At 44.4% G+C, this 20,280-nt stretch overlaps 1 protein-coding gene across 5 annotated transcripts in view; it reads left to right on the top strand.

Annotated features, from left to right (window-relative positions):
* ZNF536 (zinc finger protein 536) overlaps nt 1-20,280 on the top strand; it is a 576,810-nt gene that overhangs the window by 289,132 nt on the left and 267,398 nt on the right. The gene's annotated exons all lie outside the window — the stretch shown is intronic.

Below are 20,280 nucleotides of genomic sequence, written 5' to 3'. Positions count from 1 at the left end.
CCTCCGTGTCCTCCTGCGCCACCTGGATCCTCCTCAATTCGCCCCGTAAAGTTCTTCCGTTTGGGTCAGTCGGCGCAGAAAACTCCCAGCCAAAACACTGCCCATATACTACAGGCCGATTTCCGATCAATTTCAGCATGAAATCTCTTGGAAATCGACCTTGTGACGCTGCCTCTAACCCCCCCCCCCCCCTCCCCAGCCGCGCTATCCCCTAATATAAAATGATCCTTCTCCCGAGGCAGTATACTTAAGAGGCTGGATAGTGTACTGGTTAAGGGCTCTGCCTCTGACACAGGAGACCAGGGTTCCAATCTTGGCTCTGCCTGTTTAGTAAGCCAGCACCTATTCAGTAGGAGACCTTAGGCAAGTCTCCCTAACACTGCTACTGCCTATAGAGCGCGTCCTAGTGGCTGCAGCTCTGGCACTTTGAGTCCGCCAGGAGAAAAGCACTATATAAGTGTTTGTCTGTCTTTTACCTGTCCATGTCCGCCACTGGCTCTAGGCTCCGTCTGCATACAAGTGCCTCACTACCAAACTCCCCCCCCACAATTACGTAGCACCACTCATCCTCCAAGTAGCTAGTGATACTCATTAGGTGACAGTTTCCTCCTTTCAAGCAACTAGTGGTGCTTATTACGCCACATTCCCCCTTCAAGTAGTCAGTGACCCCTTTAGGCAGCATCCCCCCTGCAAGTGGTCACTGACCCACCCCTTGCATATCAATGCGCAGATGCATCATCTGATGGCAATACACAAAGGATGGGGATGAACACTGAGGCATCCCTGGGAAGTTCGCGAGGCGCACCAGGATGCTGCAGCACCAAGTTTGAGAACCCCTGAGTTAATCAGTTAATCACTCTTGCAAGGGTTTGGCTCTACCAATGCGAGTTCCAGTTCATGTCGAACGTTGTGCTCATCAAACCTCATCCCCATCACCAGTCATCTTGTGAAGGTTTGCACGACTCTGGTGTTTGCCACTGATCCACGGTTTCAGACTCCTTCATTAGGCCAGGATCTTTGACACCTGCTCGTTGCTTCAGTCTGAAGTTCCTCCCAGCATTCAGTGATCCTACTGATCACACTGAGGCACCATACTCCACACAGTCACTAATCTATTAATTGGTAGCAAATTTAGACTCTCATATGTCAAGTTTTTGTTGGCAAGTCTGTGGAATAACTGTGTTCTATATGCACATGTCCTTCTAACTAACCTGGAATTAGACTTGCCTGTGATCCCCTCAGCATATAGAACTGAACTGTACTGAAGAGATTGCCTTTCTCTCAGTTCACCAGTTGTACAGTTTAATTTTAAGGAGTAGAGATTCCATGTTTCTCTCCTTCTCCAGGTTCTTATCTGTGAAACCCATTCTGTATCTTGTACCCTTCCAGGCCTAAACCTTTCTTCTCTATACTGTGGACCTTTGTGGTGATGAACCTTACCTGCATATCCATCCAAAGCTTCTTCTCTCTATGTGAGCGCTCACATTTCGGACTCTGCCTTTACCAGGCCTAATCTTGAACTATGTTCTCTTGTTTGTCCTGAGCCTGTCCTCATCAGGAAAGCCAACTGTCAGTGGAGGACACATGTCTGCATAATCCTCTTAACGACATGACAGGTTCATTTGCTCAACTAGTACCTGAAAATTTGTACACAAGACCTTATTGGATATTCTTCATTATCACGCTTACTGCTCCTGGAATCCAGCATTGCCTCCTCAGTTGCAGATGGATGCTGTCTGGCATTTCTTGCAAGAAATTTCAGTTGTAACAAAGCAGCCACATACCTTTTGCTATCTATTAGGAGGCATTGTGTATACAGCCAATAGGCAGCACCTTGCATCTGCTTCAGGCTGAAAATGGGGCGGGTTTTTCTGGCTGATGGCTCTGGCTCCTAATGCCTAGTACACACCATACAATTTTCTGGAATGATCTGGAACGATCATCATTTTGTTAATTCAGAGCAAAAGAAAAGATTGTTTTTAATTGATGCACAGCATTAACCACTTAAAGGGACTCCGAGCTCATCTAAAAAATAAAAGTTGTACTCACCCGGGGCTTTTTCCAGCCCAGTGCTGGTCGGGAGGTCCCACGACGGCGTCCTGGCTCCTCTCCTACTCCCCACTCCGGAATGGCTGACCGGCCGCAGCCCGGGCGACACTCGCCCGAGTGTCGGGCTGCTCCTTCCGCGTATGACGCGGCTGACGTCACACGCCGGCCGCCTCGCGTCATCACGATTAAGGCGCGCATGCGCGGTACTGCCACGCCAGCCGCCGTGATGACGCGAGGCGGCCGGCGTGTGACGTCAGCCGCGTCATACGCGGAAGGAGCAGCCCGTCACTCGGGCGAGTGTCGCCCGGGCTGCGGCCGGTCAGCCATTCCGGAGCGGGGAGTAGGAGAGGAGCCAGGGCGCCGTCGTGGGACCTCCCGACCAGCACTGGGCTGGAAAAAGCCCCGGGTGAGTACAACTTTTATTTTTTAGATGAGCTCGGAGTCCCTTTAAGCCTAACTGGACGAATATATTTGTCTAGTGTATTTGTGGAGAGTGCACCACCAGTTTGTTACTAAATGAGGCACATGTGGTATCATTTTAACTGTGAAGAGTTGTAGAATACATTTTGGTGAGTCTTAAAGTTTGGACGCACGTCACATAAAAAAAATGGGTAGGGACAAACTCAATCCAAGATAAAGTAATTTTCAAAATTATGATCAAACTTGGGAAAGTCTTAGCAAAACTACAAGAGACACTGTATGTGGTAACATTTTAACCCTGATAAGTCATAGGATACAGTTTAGAATGTTTTAGGGTTGAGGCCCATGTCTTGTGTATTCTTTTTAGTCACAAACAAACAAAAGCAATTACATTTTCACCTATTCTGTACCAAAATAAAAAAACTTGTAAAATGAAAACAAAGTGACAGAATGTAAGAGAAAAAAAACATATATTGTTACCTTAGGAACTTGGCTTTTTAAATATGTATGCCATGAGGGTATATTACTATTATTTTTGCAAATAAGGTCTCACTCATTGATAGTGTACAATGAGAAATCAAAAAACTAAATGTTGTTATAACCAGGATGGGTTTAACTTATGCTTAGTACTGTTTATTGTAAAGCTATATTGGATGTAAATGGAGAAATAGTGTATTTTTTATTTTTTACTTTCATTTCTCTTTAAAATGCATAGAAAATAAGGTAATTACTAAACAAAATTTCCACACACTAAAAGCCCAATTTTCCCTGAAAAAACAATATATAGATAATTTAGGTGTGATTAGTAGTAATAAAGTTATTAACGAATGAATGGGAGCAGTGCTGATATGTGAAAATTGCTGTCGTCCTGAAGTGTTTAAAGAGGAACTGTAACGACAAAACGTCCCCTGGGGGGTACTCACCTCGGGTGGGGGAAGCCTCCGGATCCTAATGAGGCTTCCCACGCCGTCCTCCATCCGTCAGGGGTCTCGCTGCAGCCCTCCGTGGAGTCCGTGCAGCGGTGACGTAATATTTACCTTCCTGGCTCCTGCGCAGGCGCTCTGACGGCTGTCGGCTCCGAAGTAGGCGGAAATACCCGATCGCCGTCGGGTCTGCTCTACTGCGCAGGCGCAAGTTTCCGGCGCCTGCGCAGTAGAGCGGACCCGACGGAGATCGGGTATTTCCGTCTATTTCCGTGCAGAAAGCCGCCACAGCGCCCCCGCTGGAGCCAGCAAAGGTAAATATTGAAGCTACAGTCGGGTCTGTCGCCGGCTGTTCGGAGGGCTGCAGCGAGACCCCCGTGGGACAGAGGACGGCGTGGGAAGCCTCATTAGGATCCGGAGGCTTCCCCCACCCGAGGTGAGTACCCCCCAGGGGAGGTTTTTGTTGTTACAGAGTCTCTTTAAAGCAGATATTTTACTTTATTTACAGTAATAGGAAGCCTCTGGATGGTCCATAGGTTTTTGGGATCCTCATAAAGTCCATCGTTTAGGTGCATAGTTCCTCATCTTCTGACCATGCTCCTGGCCATGTACAAATGCATCCGGACTGGGTACACACAACTTAATTCCGTGCATGCCCAGCAGAACAAAGCCACTCACGCATGTTTTTTCTCCTCCGTGCAAGAGTGCTTCACTCTACCGCCCTTGCACGGACCTTACTCACGCATGTCAGGTCAGATGTGTTTGTCCCCAGCCAAGAGTGTAGCCACAGTGCAGCAACAGCATCATATGCAGAACGCCACCCCCCAGCTAGAGATGTACTCCCTGCTAAACAGGAAGTACATCACTGAGTTTCCTGTCAGGCCACGCATGCGCGTCGTGTCACACTGTGCTCCCGCTAAGCACAGTTACTGCGTCACCCTTTGATTAGCATAATTGCATGATCCAGTAGGTAGGCCCGGATCATACAGTAACACGCAGCAGCCTTTGTGCCAGCATTGCGGCGATCTGGATACTTTCAGCGCACCATACTTTCAGCGTGAAGCTAGAAGGAGAATGAACCTATTAGACAAATGTTTTCTGAATAGGTAAAGAGGGACCTAGCGGTGGGCTGAAGGGTGATCCAGAAAGCATCTGGGCCATCTACAGGCTCTCACTACTGCGGTAAGTAACTTTATTTTTATAATTCACTTCAGGTACCCTTTAGGCTGGTTCCGCACCTAATATTAGCGGGATATTTATTACGACTTGCATGGCCCTGGAATAGTAACGTGGCACAATGCAGTTGTGCAAGGGGCCTTAACCACTTGAGGACCGCAGTGTTAAACCTCCCTAAAGACCAGGCCATTTTTTGTAAAATAGGCCACTGTAGCTTTAAGGCCTCGCTGCAGGGCCGAGCAACCCAGCACACAACTGATTCCCCCCTTTTCTCCCCACAAACAGAGCTCTTTGTTGGTGGGGTCTGATCGCTCCCCCAATGTTTATTTATTTTTTTGTAAATATATATGTATATATATTTTTAATAAATTACCCTATTTGTTTAAGAATTTTCCCTCCCCCAGTCAGCCTATCACCGCTGATCGCTTCTGTGTTCCCCAGGGAAGCAGCCGTGTGACATGCAGCGCTGTACAGGTATATTAGAAAGCGATTTTGCCGTCTAACAGTCTCCGATCGGCGATCGCCACTGGGAGACTGAAAGCGGAGCGGAGCCGTCGGCATGACGCAGTTGGCAACAAGTTAAAGAATCTAGACCAGTGGACCTCAAGCTACGGCCCGCGGGCTGAATGTGGCCCCCCGAGGCTTTTTCACTGGTCCCCCAAACACAAAATGTATAACTTATAGATGCAGCTCACTGCACCTTTAAATATTGGCGGCTTGCATATAGAATAGCAGTGCTGGCACCAACCATCTACATACTGTAGAAGCCAGCGAGCGCTCATTCGCTGGCTTCCAATCCAATTCTGCACCAGGTGACACAGCTGTCCAATTGGACGGCAGGCTGTCACCTGGGTATGCTTCACTGTCGGTGCACAAAGACGTTCTTTGGGCGCCACGTGACTGAATGGCTGCTGCTGGGAGGTCTCCTCCAGCCATGATTGGGGGAAATCAATACCTAGATTCAATGCAATGTTTTTCAACATCATTTTATGTATGTTGCGCCCCCCCCCCTCCCCCCCGGCAATCTGAAGTATGTTGACCTGGCCCTTGACTGAAAACGTTGGGGGACCTCTGATCTAGACTATTCCTGATATTGAAACCAGTTGCAATCATGTATGGAAATGCTTATTAGTCTTGGGGGAACTTGTCAATTTGGGTTATCAGCGTCTGCGTTTTTACACAATAATCTGATCTAAAGCACAACGCACAACATAAATGTACAACAGTTTAAAGAGAACCCGAGGTGGGTTTAAAGAATGTTATCTGCATACAGAGGCTGGATCTGCCCATACAGCCCAGCCTCTGTTGCTATCCCAAACCCCACTAAGGTCCCCCTGCACTCTGCAATCCCTCATAAATCACAGCCGTGCTGTGAGGCTGTGTTTACATCTGTAGTGTCAGTCTCAGCTGCTCCCCCGCCTCCTGCATAGCTCCGGTCCCTGCCCCCGTCCCTTCCCTCCAATCAGCAGGGAGGGAAGGGATGCAGGCGGGGACTGGAGTTCTGCAGGAGGCGGGGAGAGCAGCAGACTGACACTATAGAGATAAACACAGCCAGCTCTGACAAGCTGTTTGTCAGCAGCGTGGCTATGATTTATGAGGGATTGCAGAGTGCAGGGGGACCTTAGGGGGGTTTGGGATAGCAACAGAGGCTGGGCTGTATAGGCAGATCCAGCCTCTGTATGCTGATAATATTCTTCAAACCCACCTCGGGTTCTCTTTAATATACCAATACTGTCTTGCAAATCCTTCCCAATAACCGCTGAATAGCAATTGATGCAGGTCAGGGATGCAGAATCTCAGCTGATCTTTTAGGATTAGAGACAGACAGTAGCCACCATCACCCTGTATCCTGATTGGCTGGTACCAGTAACTACACTTACCGCACTGCCCTATTCTACAAAGCACATCTGAATTTTTTTCATTTGCTAATACCAAAGTATATCTCTTGGCGGCTTGGCCTCGGCCATCTGGCCACAAAGTGGTTAAAACTAATTATATGTTCATCTCCATATCTGATAATGCAATTTATTTAGGTATTCAGACTCCAGAATGTAATGAGGATTCTTTCATGGTCACTGATAATTGATGCCAATCAGATTGGAACAAAAGAATAATGTAATCTCCCCTCTCAGATGAGCAGGCGCTTGCTGCACGCTGGCTAAAAGAGCCCTAAAAAGCCTCTTGTCAAAAACCACTATATATATATATATATATATATATATATATATATATATATATATATATATATATATATATGTGTATATATATATATATTATTTTTTTTTTTTTAAAGTGGACCTGACCTCAGAACTTCCTCTCTGCTCTAGGCGATAAGTAACAGCATAATAATCTTTAACCCATTCAGGTTCCGTCGTTTTCACGTGAGAAATGTTCACCTCCCATTCATTAGCCTATAACTTTATCACTACTTATCACAATGCACTGATCTATATCTTGTTTTTTCCGCCACCAATTAGGCTTTCTTTGGGGGGTACATTTTGCTAAGAGCCACTTTACTGTAAATGCATTTTAACAGGAAGAATAAGAAAAAACGGAAAAAATTCATTATTTCTCAGTTTTCAGCCATTATAGTTTTAAAATAATACATGCCTCCATAATTAAAACTCACGTATTGTATTTGCCCATATGTCCCGGTTATAACACTGTTAAAATTATGTCCCTATCACAATGTATGGTGACAATATTTTATTTGGAAATAAAGGTGCATTTTTTTCCGTTTTGCATCTATCATTATTTACAAGTTTAAAATAAAAAAAATATAGAAATATTTCATCTTTACATTGATATTTAAAAAGTTTAGACCCTTAGGTAAATATTTACATGTTGTTTTTTTTATTATTATTGTAATGGTTTTTTTTTTTAATTGTAAACATTTTATTTGGGTAGTTTTGGGAGGGTGGGAGGTAAACAATAGATTTATAATGTAAATGTGTGTTAATTTAAAAATTTTTTTTTTACAGGTGCAGTATTACTTTTTGGCCACAAGATGGCGGCCATGAGTTTGTTTTCATGACGTCACTCTAAGCGTAACATACGCTTACAGTGACGCATCGGGAAGGGAACGGCCAGAAAAGGCGCAGCTTCTGAGAGAAGCTGTCGCTTTTTCAGCGGGGGAGAGGAATCAATGATCGGGCACCGTAGCCCGATACATTGATTCCCTGGCTACCGAATCCGCGGCACGCGCGCGATCGGCCGCGGGAGCGCGCGGTAGCGCGCATGGTTCCTGGACGTAGAAACTACGTCCAGGAACCAAAATAGGTTAAAGAGTAACTGTCGGGCATAAAATAAAAAATCAAGTCTTTATTTTTATCTGGTAAACAAGTAATACGGATGCTAACTAGGCAATCCAAAAGTTAAAATCTCTATTACTTTTCTTGTTTATAAATTATCATTCCCCAGTTTACCTGACTCTTATTTGGTGCGTTGCCGCACAAAGGAAGTTGCAGGGCGTGCTGGGTTGTCCTTTTTTTGCTTCTGTACATTAGTTAAGTCTGAGGGGAAGATAAAGAAGCAAAAAAAGACAACCCAGCATGCCCTGCAACTTCCTTTGTGCGGCAACGTACCAAATAAGAGTCAGGGAAACTGGGGAATGATCATTTATAAACAAGAAAAGTAATAGAGATTTTAACTTTTGGATTGCCTGGTTAGCATCCATATTACTTTACCAGATAAAAGTAAAGAATTGATTTTTGATTTTTTTGCCCGACAGTTACACTTTAAAGAAGAACATTTCTTTGTTACAGCTTACAACTACTGCAATAAATGTCCCCGTTTCTGACGAGGCAGCCAGCTAACACAGCTGAGGGATCAAATTACAGTTATGATTAGTCACAAATGAGAGGGAATTAGACAGGCTAAACTGTCTAAATACACACAGAGTGCATTTCTTTGTTTTCCTTCCGCCCTGTGCAAGAGTACAGGTCCACTTTAAAACAGTATATACCTCTCTTAACAGCAGTTCAATCTTGTCCAGCTCCTTCAGTTTCCCAAAACTAGCCTTTATTTTTCTGTAATGTACGGAAGGGCTAATTGCTGCCATAGGGAGTTCCGTATGCTGTGCTGTGATTGGCCACCGGTCCTTTCAGTGTAATGGGTTAGGTTAAGTTTTGCTTGACCTTACTTATATCTCTCTCGACGAGGCACAATTAAAATGCCTGTGTTAAGAAAATATCAATGCACAGTAATTGGTGTTTCATTCTATGCATTGATTGGGATACTTCTGAGCAAAATAGATATAAAAAAGGATTTGGGAAAGCTGGTGGACAGCTCACTAAGAATCGGCACTCAATGCCAAGTGGCAGCTTCAAGAGCCATTTATATTTTGGAAAACATAAATCAGGAAATAAAAACAATGCATCTAAGTGTAAATTCTCCATCAGTGCTGTTTGCTTCCTCAGTGGCAGTAGTATTATAGTTGGGAGTGTGTATTTGTTATATATGGAAGAAAGACTAAAAAACCTTTAAGTCCTTTTTGATGTGATCCACTTCACTTCACTTCAAAAACAATTTACTGCATTTGTAGAAAGGACTATAATGTATGCATAAAGCACAAAGTCTTGCAAATCTTATGGTACAAAAATATCAAAAATCTTTATTGACACAAATACAAGGGTTCTTAAAAAAGGGAGGTTTCTGCAGGATGCTCCTCGTTTGCATAAGTAATCACGGGAATTTCAATAATCAATAGTGGTAAAGGCTTAATGCATTCAGCAAAATATTAATTGGCAGCGACATGCTCGTTTTGGGCGTACAATGCCCTTCATCAGGCCACTGTATAAGCACTTTCTACAAGAAAAATCAGACAAAGAAATTTCAATTAAAAACATTAATATAATGTATTAATAAACAAGTGCCAACACCCTACAGAAAAGATCCAAGGAAAAGGTGAAGACAAAGTGTGCTTCCTCAGTGGCTAGACCTGAGAGACCTGAAAGGTGAAGAGATATGTCACTGCCGCCAGGGATGGATCAAGACCAAGTTGCGCCTGGGGCAAGGTCAGGTTTTGGCGCCTAAACTGCCATTCATTTTGCCGCCTTTTTAAGAATTCAACAAACTGCGCCTGGGGCAAGATACCCGCTTGCCCCCCCTAGATCCGTCCCTGACTGCCGCTATGCTGATTTATAGGTTTAGATCAGGGGTGCCCATTGAGTAGATCGCGATTTACCGGTAGATCACAAAATACTTCATGGTAGATCCCGACCGCACTACATTTTCAATTGTGTATATACAATAGTTTTTCTAAAATTGTACATAGGTAAATAATTTTGAATTGATATTTTTTAAAGTAGCTCACAAGCTGAAAAAGTGAGGGCACCTCTGGTCTAGATGAAAGGACACAACCAGGGGGACACAAGCAGGAGGGGGGCCTGGTGAAGGAGGAAGAAGAAGAAACTCGGGCCCCTCATCCCCACCGAGCCCCCTGCGATCATCATAGTTATGCCAGTGGTAGGAAGTAAGCTCTACATTACACTCTTTTATAATTTAATTTTTTTTGAGTGACTTTACAGTATATACTGTGCATGGTATATACCATATATAATCAATATAAAGCTGATTATTTTATGCCCAGTTTTAATGATGAAAATAATAGATTCAAATTATTCTTTAGATTACCTTTTTTCCTTAATTAAAGTGGAGCTGTCAGCCATACTATTTCAAAAAAACAACAACACATATATAAGTAGATACATACTTGCTCTACTTACATAACAACAGATGTATTGCACTGTCCACATTTTGATTTTAGTGATTTTTCTATAGTAAAAAAAAAAAAAAGAGAAAATCCTTCTTAGGATTTTCCATTTTGTCTGCGTCTATCTTGAAGCCAATCCTGACATCATTTCCTCCCTTACTCTGTCTGTGTATCATTGCCCGCCCTCCTCCCATTCTTCAGACACTCCCACCCAGCTCTGCAATAACAACTGCATTGAGAAATATTGGCCAATCAGAGAGGAACAGAGGTGTGGGGAGGGGAAAACAGGAGGTAAAGAGGCTTCAGCCAATCAGGCTGCATTAAGTCTAAGGAGAAAGTAAAGAAGAAAAAAGAAAACCCAGCATGCCCTGCAACTTCCGTTGTGCGGCAGGTGTACCAAATAAGAGCCAGGGAAACTGGGGAATTATCTTTTATGGACTAAAAAAATAAGAGTGATTTTTAACTTTTGGGCTGCCTGGTTAGCCCCCTTATTACCTGTTTACCAGATAAAAATAAAGAATAGATTTTTGATTTTATGCCCGACAGTTACACTTTAAAATGCCCCCTAAAACGTTTAATTTTTCCCAGGACCCCACGTAGAGTGCCACAGGGAGGCATGCAAGGAGAGTGGATAGTTATCTAACCTCTCCAGTCTTTCCATGCGTCTCCATCTGTAGACTCTTATTACATCACATGAGAGTCAATGGGAGATGGAGATGAACAGGCAACCAAAAGGAGAGTGTGGCATGTGATGTGCCAGTCCTAACATGCTTCTTTGTGCCATTCTGTTTGGAGGAAAGAAACAAGGAAATATTTGTATGGGACCTGCCAATATTTGTGGCACTCTGGGGCTGTACTTCTGGGGCAATACACATAGGCAACATGGTTGGCAATATGTGAAGGAGACCTGACTGAACTTCTGGGGGATCTCACCATACCTGTGAAGGACATGGCTGCCAAAACTTGTATGGGGACATGGCAATACATGCGTGGAAGACCTGACTGAACTTCTGAGGGACCGAGCCAGAGTTGTGGAGGGCATGGTTGCCAATATTTGTGGTGGGACATGACAATACTGTACATATGTGGAAGACCACTGAACTTCTGGGGGAACTCACCATATTAGTGGAGGTCATGGTTGCCAGTACTTGTGGGGGGACATGACAATACATGTGAAGAAGACCTGACTGAACTTATTAGGGACCGAGCAATAGTTGTTGAGGACATGGTTACCAATACTTGTGGGGGGAACTTGACAATACTGTACATATAAGGCAAACCTGACTAAACTTCTGGGGGATCTTACCATACTTGTGGAGGTCATGGCTGCCAAAACTGGTGTGGGGACATAGCAATACATGTGTGGAAGACCTGACTAAACTTTCGAGGGACCGTGCCATACTTGTGGAGGACGTGGTTGCCAAAACATCTGAGGTGACATTACAATATATATAGAAGACCTGACTGAACTTCTGAGGGACCTCACCATACTTGTGGAGGACATGGTTGCCAAAACTTCGGGGGTGACATTACAATATATGTAGAAGACCTGACTGAACTTCTGAGGGACCTCACCATACTTGTGGAAGACATGGTTGTCTATACTTGTAAGGAGACATAACAATACATATATAGGGGTCCTGGCTGTTCTTCTGTAACGGTTGGCAAAACTGGCGGGAACATGGCAATTCTTGTTTCTTGTGTAGTCCTATTCTCAAGCCTTCCCAGTTTCTTACTTAAAATGGTCAAATATAACAGGGGGTGACTTTTTTTCTCGTTTATATGGTATATTAGTATTTCATAAAAATAAGGGTTGCTTTTAATGAAAAAGTCTGAGCTGAGCTGTAAAATAAAAGGCGACGCTCGCCGCTATAGGCACAGAGTGTGATACAATTACTACAGCTATCTAATATACATCGCAACAAAAGATTAAAAAGGGGGAAAACTTCAAAGGCAAAGACTAAACATCTGGAAAGCGAATATCATATCCTGTTGCATATTTTATTTGCATATTTTTCAAGGAAGCTCTTGTGGGTTTTATTTTCTTATTATTCGGAGTGATGGAATGGAAGCCTGACCACACTTTTCCTGTGAAAGGACTGATAAGTTTAGACGTTGGGATACGCACTTGCCAGAAACCTCTCCATTTTTTTTCTAATTTTTTCTCTTCTTCTAGAAACGCCTGTTGTTATTCTGAACGTTTCTCATAAACAAATCAGATCGCAAATTAAAAATAGATTCTCTGAAAGGCTCAGGATTAAGTGGTAAATTATAACAAGCCTGTTTTCTTTTTTCTCTTCGAAGAGACAATTCTGTATCCTAAGAGCAGAGTTTTTCGGTCTGTTCCATTATGGAAGAGAGGCTGTCACTGTTTACTTAAAGAGTAGCTGAAGTCACAGAGAAGGACCCCTGCGGGCAAACTGAAATCAAATGGTGTATTGTGAAAACATTTTTTTTTTGTATTTCAATCAACTTTATTTAAAACAAAACAGAAAAGTTTTTTGGGATCATGAAATTGTTCTCTGAAAACTGCTGTACACAAGCACTGTGCTTTAGAATCTGACGCTTGCTACTCCTTCCATAGCTTCTGAACAGGCAGGTCAGATGAATATATCATCAGCTTATCTACTTGTCTCTGATGGTAGTAACCATATATCTCTGCAGAGACGCTCATCCCCAACTCCTACTTTTGACCTAAAAAAGTAGGCAAAATGTTGGGACCCACCAGTAAGCCAACCCCTCAGATGTCTGACCCTAGCCCCAATGCAGAGCTCACATTGGAAGCATGCCCCTGTTGCAGAGTATATGTTGGAAGCATGCTGGTAACCATAGCTACCTCTCCGTAGACCAGCTTCAGTTCGGTCTTATGCACACTATGGGCGTTTTTCGCCTTTTTTTAAGTGCCGCCAATTTTCAAAATCGCCCTGAAAGCGCTTGTGCAATGACTCCCTATGAGAGTGTTCACATGAGCAGTTTGATTTCGATCCGCTCACCAAAGCGCTCCCTGTACCATTTTTGGGACACATTTTTGCCTCAATGGAAGGTACAGGGAAATCGGAAAAGTACTTGAAAAAACGCTTTGTATGACGATTTCCTGAGCGCTTTTAAGAATAAATACATTGTATTTATTCTTTTCCGGATCAAAGAGTTCACTTCCTGACTTGCGTCAGGAAGTGAAAAAACAAATGCAAAAGCGCGCTTAGAAAAGTGCTTTATAAAAAAATCACAGCGTGCAGGTAAGCGCCAGGAGGCCCTAAAAAAACATTGCCCAAAAAATAGCAAACCGCTGGCGTCGGCGATTGTGATTTATCATGTGAACAAGGCCTTGCTTAACAGACTGCAGGAGTACTGTGGCATCAGTGGATCAGTCCTCCAGTGGTTCAGATCATTCCTGACTGACAGAACACAGAGAGTATCCCTAGGACCTATAATGTCCAAACCTGCACCTCTACAATTCGGAGTGCCACAAGGATCAATCCTATCCCCTCTGCTGTTTGCAATCTACATGTTGCCACTCGGCACACTTATCCAACGACATGGCCTGACGTACCACTGCTACGCCGATGACACACAGCTATACCTGTCCTTCAAACCTGGTGGAACAGACCCTACCCCAAAAATAAACTCTTGCTTAGCTGAGCTACAGGCATGGATGAATGATAACTGGTTGAAACTGAATGCTGACAAAACTGAGGTCCTGTTTGTCCAAGGCCAGTGCCCGCCATCAAAACAGCTCTATCCTAAAGCAACACCTATCAGGATTGGGAATTCAGACATAAACAGCTCCAACCTTGTGCGCAGCCTTGGCGTACTAATCGATGGGGAATTGAGTTTCAGAAACCAAATTTCATCTGTAGTTAAATCCTCCTTCTTTCATCTGAAGAACATTGCAAAGATTAAACATCTGATTCCCCCAGAGGATCTTCCAACCCTAGTCCACGCCTTCATCACATCAAGACTGGACTACTGCAATGCCCTTTATGTTGGCCTCCCCAAAAAGGACCTGCGTCGCCTGCAATTAGTGCAGAATTCTGCTGCCAGATTGCTAACAAACCAGCCTCGCCACTGTCACATTACACCGATCCTTCGCTCACTGCACTGGCTACCAGTAGAATGGAGAATACTCTTCAAGATTGGACTGCTGACATTCAAATCCCTGCACAGTCTGGGCCCTGGATACATGAAGGACTTGCTAAAGCTGCACCACACCTCTCACAACCTCAGATCAGCAAGTTCTGTAAACTTGGTCACTCCCAGAGTGCACCTCAAAAAATCTGGAGATAGAGCCTTCTGCCATGCTGCCCCTACTCTCTGGAACTCCCTACCACACCCAGTAAAGACAGCACCATCCCTGGAGCTATTCAAATCCAGACTGAAAAGCTACCTGTTTAGCCTGGCATTTCCAGACTTATAAAATTTCTTCCTCTGTACCACGATGGTCTGAGCCATGCTTATGCGCTTTGAGTCCCACGGGAGAAAAGCGCTTTACAAATGTTATTTGTTGTTGTTGTTGTTGTTGTTGTTGTTGTTCTTGCGTCTCCCCTGTAGCTTCATATCTCGCCAAGAAAGCTCAAGCCTCAGTGTCATGTGACCAAAGTAAAGTCACGCGGCAAGTTACAAAGCTACGGGGGAGACGTGAGGACTGGCGCTGAAGTGGTAGGTATGGTTATGGGTAAGCTCCCAATGTGTGTTCTGCATAGCCCCTCCCCATAGGTCGTCACTCACAGATAACCATACCTCCCCCCACTTTTAGCCCAAAAAGTTGGTATAAAAAGCTTGGTTTATCCACAGTGGTAAACGGTACTGGCATTGATCGGCAACATTTGCCAGATGGAAATTTGCAGTAAAACTGAAGACTTCTTCTAGCAAATTTTGTGGAGACAACAACATGGAAATTCACCTATTTGTCTTCATAGGTGAATTATGTAATTCACAGGTGTTAAAACTCTCCTTTTAGCATTTTAACTTGTTAAAAGCATTTTCATTACCTTCACAGCCTCCAGCAGCCAATCAGGAAGCGTCAGTTGCCATAGAGTTGATGTATTGCTACCGGCACAAAATTCTCCTGCTGATCTAGAAGTTCTCCTGAATTGATCTTGAATTCTACTGATACTAAAGTTTATTAGCCTATTACCAGCCTTGGTATTCCTAAACGTGACCATGCATGGGTCCATATTTCCATTCCATTTGTTTAATTGTAAACTAAATCTGCCATTGAGCTGTTGCTCTCAGCATATCCATTCAGAATGTTCTTCAGAATTCTCAGAAGCCAAAATGAAAGCTACGTCTAGTGTACTAATTACATCAAAATATATAGAAAGATAAAGTGTCCTCTCAGACATGGGTCACATGTAGGGCCACCAACCACAAGGTAAGTGGGATTTACAAGGATGTCCCCATTTTGGTGAGAGACAGTTCCCCTAGGATGCACACAAAAAAACTAATAAAAATAAGCCCACAGGTGGGCTACTAGTAACTGGAGGGTTACACCGCATATCCCAAAAACCTACTGATAAGTTAACTGATGCCTACCAACAAATTGGTTTTGGTTATGATGGGAAAATTAGGTTATAACTATAATAGGGATGTAGCACTTAAATGTATGTGTTGTTTGGGAGTGGAGGGAGTTGTGAGAAAGGAACACAGCTGATCTGCCCCTCATCTTCCCTTCCATTCTGCCCTTGAGAAGGAAGGTGTGGGCAAAATATGAGAGAGGAATTAGCACATTTCTACGACTGTTCTTGTATGAAGTGTGCAGCCCATTTGTTTGGTTATGAGACCTGAAGTTGAGGGTTTCTCTAAGTGAGTATGAGAAAGATTTGGAGCTATAACTTTAGGTTAGCACTGAGATAGCAGAAGCTATGACTAAGGGCTAATCTGCACCCGATATGTGTGAGTTTTCTAACTAGATGATAAATTCTGGCTTACTCCATTCTGAGGTCAAATGGATGGCAGGAAGATTTAAAAATTAAAGTCTTAGAGTTCGCCTTTAAGGGAAAGGCCCCAAAACCGTATAGCCAGTTGATGAGCATTACATGGTGGCCTCCATAAACCTTTCGTAGCAGATCTACTTTAATTAGCAAGTACTGATTGCTTCGTGGAAAGGAACACCTAACAGATGTCGAGTAGATCTCTTTGTCTGTGGTCACCATTATTCTGCTTTCTCCTTTCATCCGTCTTTAAAAATAATAAAAATCCCGGTTGCGTCTTGAAGCCAGGAGAGCGTATTGTGATCAGCGAGCGTTGATCTTATCTGTCCAAGGAGACGGGGAAAGTAAGAGCTGAGTCACCGGAGGTGTGAACTCCACACTTATCTTAACAACGTGTTAACAACAGTGATTACTTGCGACCATTTATAATCTCACGCCGAGCTAGTGATGCCAAACAAATGCTGCCGGCTCAGAATAAAAGCATGCAGCCCTACTGAGAGCTCGACAGAGGTAAAACAAAGCAAAACCTGCAAACTGCAACAGGGAAATACTTCAGTGAGTATTGTTAGGGGTGTTGATGGTCAATAGGATGCTAATAATTCTAGCTTGCATGCAAATTTGATGCAAAATGTATGCAGCTTAAAACTGGGCCAATCAAAATCAGCAGGAAGTGTATCTGATTTAGTCAAATTCCAAGCTGCATACGGCTTACATTCAATTTGCACACCCTTCTACATCCTCCCGATACTTCCTCCTTCTGGCTGTTAAGGAGGAAGTGTCCAGTGGACAGAGTGCAGGGTGAAGCGCTTCAGCCAGATGTGGCGACCAAAGGGAGTTAACCCCCTCTGTCGTGGCTCTTGTTGCAAAACTGAATCTCACTTTCGCCCGCTCATCCTTATCTCTGAACACACTTCTTAAGAATATGAGTTTCATTGGTTAAAACAATCGTTTCTAATGGTTTTGGCTGAAAGTCCAGAGTGTGTGCAGGGATCACCCTATGTTACTGGGCAGGTTAGATAACTCTCGACCGACCACTGGTGTAAATTTATTGTGTTCCGCATTGTGAGATTCAACTGTGTTGTCCTCCACTCTTCTCTTTCCATGGAACAGAACATGATGCAGGACTGCGAGCTGAGAAGTATGTCTGTACAGCACTTGTTCCTTAAGTTCGGCCCAAAATGACAAGTAATAGCCATTTTAGTGACAATTATTTAAAGCACGTAGAAGGCTCTAGCAAAGTCATGGGTAAAGTATTGCCCACAGGCCTTACTCGGCCCGATTAGTTTTTTAATCCAGCCCGCTGATGCAGGGCCAGATTCAGCCTGCCTCCCTTCCTCCGTCCTCTCCTGTCCCTTCCTCTCCTGTCCCTTCCTCTCTGAGTAAGTGAGTAACCACATTTATGCTCCGCTCACAACTCTGCATAGAGAGGGCAGGAGATCAGGAGGGCACATCTGCTACCTATACTGGGGAGGGGGCTGCCTTTTTCTGGGGGCACACCTGGTTATCTATACAGGGGAAGGAGGATGACATATACTGGGGGCACCCCTGGCTACCTATACTGGGGAGGGGGTTGCCTTATACTGGTGGCACACCTGGTTACCTATACCGGGGAGGGGGCTGCCTTATACCGGGAGCTCAACTGGTTACCTATACTAGGAAGGGGGCTGCCTATACTAGAGGCACACCATTTATGTATACTGGGGAGGGAGGGAGGCTGGCATATACTGGAGGCACACCGGGCTACCTATACTGGGGAGGGAGCTGCTATCTGGTTACCTATACTAGGGAGGGTGTTGCCTAATACTTAGAGAACACCTTGCTACCAAAAGTGGGGGAGGGACCTATCTAATACGGCACACCTGGCTACCTAAACTGGGGGGACGCTCATTGGCTACCTGGATTGGGTTGGGGGGCAAACTAATACTAGAGGTCCAGTACTGGGGGGGGCACATCAGATACCTAAACTGTCCCAATCCCTCTGTCAAGTTTAAGAACTTTTTGGCCCATGAGTCAAAATGTTTGCTCACCCTGCTCTATCCTTACTCATAGTTTGGAGTTTTGTCTTTACCAATATTGAATCTACTCAAATCTCATGTGATAGAATGACATGAAGTTTTCACAGCCGGTGACTTCTGATCACGTACCGCTGAGATTGAATCATACGGTTTCGTCACGGGCGTCCTTTCATCCTCCTCAGCTGGCAGGCGCCAGACCAGCCTCGTCTTTGGCTCAGAACCTTCCCTGAACCCGGCAACTCCTTTTCTTTTCCTCTAGAATCTATTAATGTTTAATAGTGTCATCAATCAGATTATATTCCAAAATCTTGATATTATGCGCAGCGCTTACTCTCCCGACATACAATTAAACTCCATTCCCACCAGAACAGCCGTTTTTTGTTGAGTTTGCAGCCCTTGCACCAATTAGTAACTCTCGCTGTTGGTACAACGAACGGGTCTATATCGTCTCACCACAGGCGCAAAGCACTCGAGATCTTTGTCTAATCCCCGGGCGGCGCAAGCAGCTCACTTTCTTAATAAATAGCCACGAGAAATTAGCATTACGACATAATTTAATCAAGATATTACACAGTGACAGATGACTGCGAGTTACACAGCAAAATCCTTATTATTTATTAACTACCCTTATTTTTAGACTCGTTTCAAGTGTTAATTACTGGTCACTGAGAAAGTAGGTTAGGAGAGTGGAGAGAAGTGAAATCTCTTGTTGGCAAAACACGGGAACAGGTGGCCAGCGCCGTATCCGAGCGTTTGGCGCCTCCGGGCCTTGTCTTCAGCTTGCAGTAAGATATTGGTGCCCTGTTTCTTCCTTTCTTCCTTCCTTTCTTTCTTTTTTTTTACCTTACTGAAATATTGCTTAAAAAGGAGATCTCCGAAACACAGAACAGACGATGTATACATTCATGTAGTAGATAGATATTTATATATGCAAACTCTACCCAAAATTGCCCCCTGGCCAATAGTGCAATTATAATTAACTGATCTTCACTCCAGAAGGCATCTGTGAACTCCTGGCAGCTTGTTGTTTACATGTGCTCCCTTTTTGGACATCCTCCTGATCTCACCCGGGTTTTGCCAGATTTCAACATTCCCCCTTCTTCTATTGGGGTCTCCAAGTTCTTCCTCTTACTCCAGAGTTTGGCAGGGAAATGTGTATGCAGAGTTTTGCAGGGAAGCTTGCTTTAATTACTTTCTCCAGCCAGTGCTGAGGGCAGGGGCATTGCTAGGATCTTAAGAGACCCGGGGCATTTTTGGGCACTTCAGCTGGAAAATGGGTGTGGCCACGCACCAGAATGTCGGTGTGGTCATGGGTGGAGCCAAATTTACATGAACTTGACAGCAGTCTAAGTAGGCCTACCCAGCAAAATGTTGGATGAAGCCCCCTCTCCACAAAAAATACCCTCCAAAAATGCAGCATATCACATAACTTAAACTTAAACATAACTAGGCTGCATGACCTGGCTTCTGTGCTGGCTGGTCTGGCTTTCTGCTGGGCAAGCTGACCTGCCACCAGGTTGTCTGGCAGTTCCCCAATAGCGTTCCCTGACCTTCTACATAGTGGACCCCTTCTCTTGCTCCCAAGGGCCTCCCATTGAGGCACCACAACTCCCAGCATGCCCCCATAGAAGAACCACAGCTTCCTGCATGCCCCCATAAAGGCATCACAGCTTCCAGCATGGCACCACAGCACCCAGCATGCCGACCATTCAGGCGACACAGCTGACTCTGCCTGGGGGACATTTGGGGCACCCCAGAATAGATCCAGGGCACGTGCCACTGATCTTTGGGGATAACAATGCCTGTCTCCCTCTCCTCCTTAGCATCCTCCACACTATTGTCATGTGACTGTGAGGTCACAACCAGAGGATGCCTGGACTGGAAGTGATCACCCAGTGCTGGTGGAAACTAAGCAAAGTTGCTTCACTGCCATGCCCTGCATATTGGCCAATCACAGTTCTGCCCTTGAGTTGCTTCTCCCTTATTAACAGGTCATGTTACTTTATATAGATTATATTGTCCGGGGTCTCCAACAGGCAGTTAAGGGAATTGAA

This window comes from Hyperolius riggenbachi, chromosome 11 (genome assembly GCF_040937935.1).
Source record: "Hyperolius riggenbachi isolate aHypRig1 chromosome 11, aHypRig1.pri, whole genome shotgun sequence".
NCBI lineage: Eukaryota > Metazoa > Chordata > Amphibia > Anura > Hyperoliidae > Hyperolius > Hyperolius riggenbachi.
Note: the sequence above shows the minus strand (reverse complement) of the source record. Positions and strands in the feature narration are given on the sequence as shown.